This window comes from Eriocheir sinensis, chromosome 52 (genome assembly GCF_024679095.1).
Source record: "Eriocheir sinensis breed Jianghai 21 chromosome 52, ASM2467909v1, whole genome shotgun sequence".
In the NCBI taxonomy this organism is placed as follows: Eukaryota; Metazoa; Arthropoda; class Malacostraca; order Decapoda; family Varunidae; genus Eriocheir; species Eriocheir sinensis.
Genome location: NC_066560.1, coordinates 2,529,288 through 2,539,024, shown reverse-complemented (window position 1 = coordinate 2,539,024; position 9,737 = coordinate 2,529,288). Strand labels below are relative to the sequence as shown.

Genomic DNA, 9,737 nt, shown 5'->3' with positions numbered 1-9,737 from the left:
CTCGCTGCATTTTTATCTCATTTCCTCCTCACGATTATTTTCCTTTCATTCACTTCCTTTCTTTATCAATTCCCTTCACGTCATCGGGGGGAGAGAGAGAGAGAGAGAGAGAGAGAGAGAGAGAGAGAGAGAGAGAGAAAGTGTGTGTGTGTGTGTGTGTGTGTCGCGGGCCGGAAGCAACCAACGCCTTTCATGAAGCTATAACAAGGAAACGCAAAGATTGACATTACGCGCTTGGAAGGGAAACAGAAGCAGAAGTGTATTATTATTTATGTGTAGAGAAAAGGGGAAAAAAAAACAATGCAACGCTAGGAAAGTTAAAAAGAAGAAAAGAAACGGTAAACAGAAACAGAACTGGATCATAGAGGGAAAAGGGAAAAAAGAAGCACAATGAAAGTTATAAAGAAGAAAAGAAACGGTAAACAGAAACAGAACTGGATCATAGAGGGAAAAGGGAAAAAAGAAGCACAATGAAAGTTATAAAGAAGAAAAGAAACGGTAAACAGAAACAGAACTGGATTATAGAGGGGGAAAAGGGGAAAGAAAGGAGCACAATGGAAAGCAGGAAAGTTGAAAAAAGAAGAAAAAGAAACGGTAAACAGAAACGGAACTGAATTATAGACAGAAAAAAGGGGAAAAAAGAAGCACAATGGAAAGCAGGAAAGTTAAAAAAAATAAAATAAACACGAAACAGAAGCGGAACTGAGATATGTATGCAAAAAAATAGGTACATAATGGAACAAAAAAAAGAAAAGAAAACACGTATAAAAATAGTCTAATTATGGAGAAGTGAAGCTGCAGAAAATATAAATACATAAATAAATAAACAACTCTCTCTCTCTCTCTCTCTCTCTCTCTCTCTCTCTCTCTCTCTCTCTCTCTCTCTCTCTCTCTCTCTCTCTCTCTCTCTCTCTAATACACCTGACAACAACACTCTTCACGGTGAAAGTACAAACACCTCCGCCTTCCCTCCCTCACCTTTGCTCCCTATCTCACCTCCCCCTCCCCCCACCCCCCACACAGGTAACATCAGCCTAATCAGTATCTAATCTCCGTTTCTCTTACCTGGCCGTGATAGCAGCGGCGGCAGGTGAGCATTGGCGGCGAGCGACTCAGGTAACACTAATTAGCGATGTGATGTGTTGACTGTTAGTGATACGGGTGTTGTTGTTGTTGTTAATGTTGGTGTAGGAATAGTTAGTGGTAGAGTAGTAGTAGTAGTAGTAGTAGTAGTAGTTTCTCTGGTTGCAATAGTTCTTTTTGTTATTGTTGTTAGTTTTATATTCATTGTTGTTTTTGTTATTGTTGCTAAAGGGGATAAATATATAAATACGGTTGTTGTTCTTGTTATTGTTGTTCCAGTGAGCGACACAAGACACCATCACCAGCAACACCATCATCACCAACAACGATTAAGAACCATTACGACATCACCTCCATTCACTCAGCCGCGTCACGCTTACAACACCACCCACCACCACCAATACATCACCATTACAACACCACCCGACATCACAATGCAACGAGGCGGCCCCTAGCACCATCACCACCACCACCACCACAGCTGCTCAACACCCAACACCACCATCATCATCACCACCACCACCACCACAGCTGCTCACCACCCAACACCCACCACCATCACCATCACCACCACACTTGCTCCTACAAAAAACGATGGACCAACGAGGAAATTAAGGTCAAATTATCGTAAATTAAGTAAAATAATGTAAATGCGGGGTCAAGAAGAAGAAGAGGGAGAAGAAGAAGAAGAAGAAGAAGAAGAAGAAGAAGAAGAAGAAGAAGAGAAGGGAGAAGAAGATGATGAAGAAGAGGGAGAAGAAGAAAAAGAAAAAGAAGAAGAAGAAGAAGAAGAAGAAGAAGAAGAAGAGGGAGAAGAATATGAAGAAGAAAAAGAAGAAAAGAAGAGAAAGAAGATGAATATGAAGGTGTGGAAGAAGAAGAAAACAAGAAAAAGAAAAATAGAAGTAGAAAAAGAAGAAAACGAAAAAGGGAAGAAAAAGTAGAAGAAAACAAGTGAAAGAAAAGGAAGACGAAGTAGCAGAAAAGGAAGAACTATAAAGAAAACAAGAATGTCAACAAAAACAACAATAACAATAATAATAATAATAATAATAATAATAATAATAATAATAATAATAATAATAATAATACCAAATGAGAGTAGTATAGATTTTATACTAAAGGAAGCCACAGAAAAAATAATCCGAATAATAAATAATACGAGAGGCCGTGGAAATGAAGGTAAAGACTGCACACACACACACACACACACACACACACACGCACACACACACTCAAGGCAAACGGACACCATCTGGCAATTAAGCAGGAATGTGTTTTTTTTTTTTTCATTCCTTAGTCATGTGAAGCAGCGTAGGTTGTCGTCGCCTGTGTGTGTGTGTGTGTGTGTGTGTGTGTGTGTGTGTGTGTGATATGATGTGATGTAAGTGAGAAATAGTTACAGGAAAACACACACACACGCACACACACACACACACACACACACACACACACACACACACACACACACACACACACACACACACACACAGCTCTTGCTAAACACGACTCGAAAATAGATAATGACAATGTTGCTAAATGAGCCTTACGACTGTCCCCCCCCCCCTTTGCCCATCTGTGTGTGTGTGTGTGTGTGTGTGTGTGTGTGTGTGTGTGTGTGTGTGTGTGTGTGTGTGTGCTGACGTAACCTCGAGCCCAAGGAATGCAATCACTAGCCTGTCATGTTGGCTTGTGGCAAGTGACGGCCGACCACAAGAGGAAGAGGAAGAGGAGGAAGGTGAAGAGGATGAACAAGGAGGAGGAGGAGGAGGAGGAGGAGGAAAAAGGCCGACAGAAAAAGAACAGGAACAAGATAAACAAGCATCAGAACAAAGAGGAAGAGAAAAAGAAGGATGAAAAGAGGGAGGAGGAGGAGGAGGAGGAGGAAAAAGACCGACAGAAAAAGAACAAGAACATGAACAAGATAAACAAGCATCAGAACAAAGAGGAAGAGAAAAAGAAGGATGAAAAGAAGGAGGAGGAAGAGGAGGAGGAGGAGGAGGAGGAGGAGGAAGGAAAAGAGAAGTGCGACAAGAGGAGGCAGTGGAAGAGAAAGGAAGGAGGAAAAAGGAGGAAGTGGAGGAAAAAGGAAAAAAAAAAGGAAGTAGGATGGAAGGGCGAAAGTAAGAGGAGGAGGAGGAGGAGGAGGAGGAGGAGGAGGAATATCAGAAGCGGGAAGGAGAGGAAAATGAAGAAAAAAGAGGAAGAGGAAATACCACCAAATATGGGTAGGATGCCGTCGATTCACACACACACACACACACACACACACACACACACACACACACACACACCATCTCCTTTCATTCACGAAGCAATCCCTCATTCATTCCACCTCTCCTTCCTCCCCCCTTCTACACATGTCCACCCTTCACCTCCACCTCCATCCATCACTGGGGCAATATGGCGTCTGAGTCTTTGCAGCCCACATAACACCCGTGAGAATACCCCTTACCCCCCTTATTCACCCCTTCCCCTTAGCCTCCTCTACACTATCAATATCTTCCATCCCATTACCTTCCCTATTTCCTATTCCCCATCTATGTCCCTGCACCTATGTAATTTCACCCATTTCCCTTCAGCCATGTCTCCTGTACAATTTGAACTAATCTTTTTTTTCCCATTTCTGTTATCTCCCTATTCCTTGTTCCCCTCCTCCCTTCCCATGTCCCTTTCTTTCACGTCCCATTTTCTTTCCTCCCATCCCTTTCCTCCCCATCCTTACCTATTCACAGCTCCCACACACTCATTTTCCTTACCCTCCCTTTTATCCCCTATGCTCCTAAACCCTTTTATTTAAACTCTTTACTTCCATATTCTTATTCACTTTCATTAGTACCCTTTCTTTCCCCCATTCCCCTATTCTTCATTCCCTCAAACCAGTACCCTTCCTTTCCCTCCATTTCCCTATTCTTCATTCCCTCAAACCAGTACCCTTTCTTTCCCCTATTCCTCATTCCCTCACATCAGTACCCTTTTCTTCCCCATTCCGTTCCCCCCTTCCCTGCACACCATCACCCGTAAGACTCCTCCTTATCCATACCCTCCCTGTCCTATGCCCCATCCCCCACACACCCATGTCCCTTTCCCTTCCCCCGTCTCTTCCTCTCCACTAAATCCCCCTTCTCCTCCTAGGACTCAATTAGCCTCCAGTGACGCCCCTTCCTCGCTTTTCTGTCATTGCTCTACTCAACCTTTAAATCGACTCCCACCTCCTCCTCTGTCGATACTGTTTACCTCCACTGTTCTTTTTATGGTTTTATGTTATTTCTGTCTCCTCTTCCTCTTTCTCTTCTGCTGATTCGTGTTAGGTGTCTTCTACTTTAACTTATATTCATCCATTATTTTATCCTCTTGTTTTACCTTACTGTACATCTCCTCCTCATCTTCTGCTGTTTACATTTATTTCTTTTCATCCTTCTCCTCCCCTCTTTCTTCTGCTGTTTCTATTTCATTCCCTGCTCCTTCCCCTTCTTTTCTGCTGCTCTTCCCTTTACGCACCCTTTTCCTCCCCCTCCAGTCCTTCCCTCTCCCTCTCGCCCACCTCAGGCCCCTCTCGAGAAGGTCCTACATACACCACTTCAACACACAACTCTTTGCCAGCGGACCAGACACTCAGCCAGTCTCAAACACGTCATCGGGTTACTTATATACCTCGGCATTATGCAACGTGGATGAGTAAGCCAAACTGTTGCTTAAAAATAGGCTTGTTCCTGTTACTTGTTTGCACCGGGCAGGGCTTTGTGTAGCTTGTGTTGATAGGCCTAAGTGTTCCTGTTAAACATACATACCAGGCCTACTGCTTCGTCATTCTTTCGTCTGTATTTCTTCCTGCCTGTGACTTGGATTATTTTAAAAAGTATCAAGACCATCGTTGCCAGATTGTCGTACTCAGAGCATAGTATTTACCGGTCTCTGATGCCAAGAAACATCAGGAATTAACTATTTCAACGATAATTTTAAGTGAGTCTCCTTATTGGGGTCCACGAGACAGTTTTAGGGTCGGAAGTCGGTAAATATAAGAGGCTGAGTACGACAATCTGGCAACTTTGATCAAGACACCTCTCCATCCGAAGTTGACCTCTCTTCTGGTCTCTTGTAATAACTATTTTTTTGCTATAACAGTGCTTAACGGGCTTTTTTGCTTCCTGTTTGTTTCCCCTTTAAATTGCTTCCATTGCTGTAAGAATAAAATAAAAAGACATCCGGTAAAGAATGAGTCAACCGAGATATTATACTTCTCCTCCACGCTCCAGTTGCTTGTCTGACCCAAGTCATCACGTAGCTTGCTTGGATAATCAGAAACGTTGCTTAACATAGCTTTGTTCTTGTTACATGTCTACCAAGGCTCTGTTACGTTATCTTGAATACGTGGATAGTAATGGATTTTTTTTTTTTTTTTCGTTTTTTGTTTTTTGTTTTTACAGCAGAGGAGTCAGATCAAGGGCATAAAAAATGAAACAAATATGAAAAAAAAGACCGCTGCTCACTGCTCCTTGCTTTACAACAGATTTGTTCTTGTGACTTATCTGCCAAGGCACTATCCTCTTATCTTGAGCACGTAAGCCGAACTGATACTTGAAAAGATATATATAATTCCTGATACTTAAAGGCGCCATCACGTCCGTCACCCAGACCGCCCTCGTTATAGTTACATAGATGCGGCGGAGGTACTCTGCCATGGCACCTGAACAGCCCCCCGTGCAACTCAGAGACTGTCGTGTTGCTGGAGAACAATAACATCTTGCTAAGGGTTAAAATTAAGCACGATGGAATGAAACACACGACACCGAATTATCATAACCTTATTCATTGTGACGACGACGACGATGATAATACTGATAATGATAATAATAATAATGTAGAATAATGAATAATAACAATAATTACTACTACCACATTATTATCATTAGTAGTAGTAGTAGTAGTAGTAATAGTAGTAGTAGTAATAGTAATAGTAGTAATAGTAATAGTAGTAGTAGTAGTAGTAGTAGTAGTAGTAGTAGTAGTAGTAGTAGTAGTAGTAGTAGTAGTAGTAGTAGTAGTATATATGAGGTGAGTTACGGAGGCAGGGTGGCGAGGAGGGTAAAGGCGCCAAAGCACTGGCTCGATTCCGGTGTATGGTAGTGAGCGTTATGATTATTAGCAACCGTTATTATTGTTACCATTATCATTATTACCATTATTATTGTTACCATTATTACCAAACTGGCGACGAGAAACGGAGCAGGAAGACTCAGACAGGTGAACGCAGGGAGCACCCAAGCCTCAAACACACGCCGTCTATTAACCTAAAGACTCATGCCGTTGCCTACAGGGTCGTCGTGGTGTTGCCTAAACGGTCCTGGCGTCGCCGCGGAATGTGACGACCTTAGGGAAGCGCAGCAGCACCCCGGCGCGGCGCAGGTCGGGTGCTAATTAAGGCTGGCGGCAAGGTGGCGGCGAGGGATATGTGGACCGTATTCTTAAGCATTTCGTCTCATAACATCAATTCCCAAAGGCCGAAAAGGAGATCAGTCGGGTTCTAATGAGTGCTCTATTTGGTTCATGATATAGAAGGGTCACACTACCACCAGGGTCATAAAACTATCCCTAGAAACGCCCAAAACACCTACGAAAGCCTTGTTAAATGTGTGTGCCTGGGCGCCGGATTGGTTTAAAAATATGACCCTGTGGCCCAACCCCTCCTGCTGCTCCTTCATCATCATCATCATCATCATCATCATCATCATTGTCATCATCATCTTCCTCCATCCCCACCTCCTCCTCACTCTCGTACTTTGCTTGCTACTTGCTATCCTTCATCTTCCACCTTTGATTAGATAGTTAGTGTAGCTTGTCACAAACAGCTTCGTAAGGACCATCAGGACTGCTGTTGTTTGTTCTTCCTTTGTGTTGCTTTGTGTTTTCTCCATCTATTTTGTACTTCTTTCATCTCTTTTTCCCTCACTCCACCTCTTGTAAGAATATAATAATTCAACATCTATTTTCTCTTTTCATATTATCATCATTATATACCTCTTCTTCCACCCTCACCACCTCCTCCTCCTCCTCCTACTCCCACTTCTTTTTCCAAATTCTTGTGTGTACCTCTTCCATCACTGATTTCCTCTACCTCTTGCAATTCTATAATACTTTAACCACCTATTTCCACCTACATTTTAATCATTGCCTCTTCCTCTATCTGTTATCTTCACAAGCTCCTCTGGGTCCATTTCCATCTACGCTTCTTTATTTTCTAGCTTCCTTTTCTCAACCGTCTCCTTCCCTCTACCTCTTCTTATAACAATTCAACAACGCCTATTTCCTCTATTTACGTTTTCATCATCGTTTCTTCCTCTATCTGTTATCTTCCCATGCTCCTCTGGATTAATTTCCATCTACACTTCTTTATGTTATTTCTTTTCTTTCTCCCCCGTCTCCTTCCCTCTACCTCTTCTTATAACAATCCAACAACGCCTATTTCCTCTATTTACATTTTCATCATCGTTTCTTCCTCTATCTGTTATCTTCACATGCTCCTCTGGGTCCATTTCCATCTACTCTTCTTTCTTTTCTTTCTCCGCCGTCTCCTTCCCTCTACCTCTTCTTATAACAATCCAACAACGCCTATTTCCTCTATTTACATTTTCATCATCGTTTCTTCCTCTGTCTGTTGTCTTCCCATGCTCCTCTGGGTCCATTTCCATCTACTCTTCTTTCTTTTCTTTCTCCGCCGTCTCCTTCCCTCTACCTCTTCTTATAACAATTTAACAACGCCTATTTCCTCTATTTACATTTTCATCATTGCCTCTTCCTCTATCTATTATCTTCCCATGCTCCTCTGGGTCCATTTCCATCTACACTTCTTTATTTTCTTTCTGTTCTTAACCGTCCCCTTCCCTCTACCTTTTCTTATAACAATCCAACAACGCCTATTTCCTCTATTTACATTTTCATCATCGTTTCTTCCTCTGTCTGTTATCTTCACAAGCTCCTCTGGGTCCATTTCCATATACTCTTCTTTATGTTATTTCTTTTCTTTCTCCGCCGTCTCCTTCCCTCTACCTCTTCTTATAACAATCCAACAACGCCTATTTCCTCTATTTACATTTTCATCATCGTCCCTTCCTCTATCTGTTATCTTCCCCTGCTCCTCTGGGTCCATTTCCATATACACTTCTTTATTTTCTTTATTTTCTTTCTCCGCCGTCTCCTTCCCTCTACCTCTTCTCATAACAATTCAACAACGCCTATTTCCTCTATTTACATTTTCATCATCGTCCCTTCCTCTATCTGTTATCTTCCCCTGCTCCTCTGGGTCCATTTCCATATACTCTTCTTTATGTTATTTCTTTTCTTTCTCTTCGTCCTCCTTCTTCTTCTATCTTTAACACATCAACAAAACACTCTATTTCTATTTTTCATCATCGTTTCTTCCTCTATCTGTTATCTTCACATGCTCCTCTGGGTCCATTTCCATCTACTCTTCTTTCTTTTCTTTCTCCGCCGTCTCCTTCCCTCTCTCTCTCCCCTAAACCCAAACAGACAGAACCCGGTGACTCAAGACATACGTAAGCAGGGGGAAAACTTTGTACCTAATTTTCCTTCCTATTTTCCTCCTCCTCCTCCTCCTCCTTCAGCTTCTATTTACTCCTCTGCTTTTTCTGCTTACACCACACCCACCATCATCACCACAACCACTTCCTCCTCCTCCTACTTCTCTACCGGCACTGTTTACTCCCCCTCCTCTTTTTTATGGCTCATCTAGTACCTCTTCCATCTCCTCCCCGTCGTCCTCGTCCTCCTCCTCCTCCTCCTCTTCCTCTTCTACTCTGTTTGAACTTGTATTTCCTCCTTCTCTTTAACTATTTATATTTCCTCCTCCTCCTCCTTTTCTTTTTCAGTTTATATTTAGTCTTTATCCTTCTCCTCCCCTTCCCTTTTCTTCAGTTTTTATAATACTACTCCTCCTTCTTCTCCCCTTTTCTTCAGTTTTTATAATACTACTCCTCCTTCTTCTCCCCTTTTCTTCAGTTTTTATAATACTACTCCTCCTTCTTCTCCCCTTTTCTTCAGTTTTTATAATACTACTCCTCCTTCTTCTCCCCTTTTCTTCAGTTTTTATAATACTACTCCTCCTTCTTCTCCCCTTTCTCTTCTGCTGTTTATATTTACTCATTATCCTTCACCTCCTTTTCCTCCCCTTTCCTTCTGCTGTTTAAGTTTACTCCTCCTCCTTCTCTTCCCCTGCTTAAGTTTGCTCATCATCTTTCTCATCCCTCTTCTGCTGTTTATATTTACTCATTATCCTTCACCTCATTTTCCTCCCGTTTTCTTCTGCTATTAAGGTTTACTCCTCCTCCTTCTCTTCCCCTGCTTAAGTTTGCTCATCATCTTCCTCTTCCCTCTTGTCTTCTGCTGTCTATATTTACTCATTATCCTTCACCTCCTTTTCCTCCCGTTTTCTTCTGCTGTTAAAGTTTACTCCCCCTCCTACTCTTCCCCTGCTTAAGTTTACTCATCTTCCTCTTCCCTCTTGTCTTATGGTGTTAATATTTACTAATCCTCCTTCTCTTCCCCTTTCCCTCTGCTGTTTCTATTTCCTCCCCCGCTGCTGCTCGTGCCGCTTAAGTTTACTCATCATCTTTCTCTTCCCTCTTGTCTGCTGATGT

General features: G+C 42.3%; 1 long non-coding RNA gene across 1 annotated transcript; it reads right to left on the bottom strand.

Moving 5' to 3' along the window:
- Positions 1 to 6,143: 6,143 nt before the first annotated feature.
- Positions 6,144 to 8,418, bottom strand: LOC126982890 (uncharacterized). Its single transcript, XR_007735382.1, has 3 exons — positions 8,290 to 8,418; positions 7,972 to 8,130; positions 6,144 to 7,816 (listed from the first exon to the last, which is right to left on the bottom strand). It is a non-coding gene; the product is annotated as an uncharacterized LOC126982890 (long non-coding RNA).
- Between the last annotated feature and the right edge of the window lie 1,319 nt (positions 8,419 to 9,737).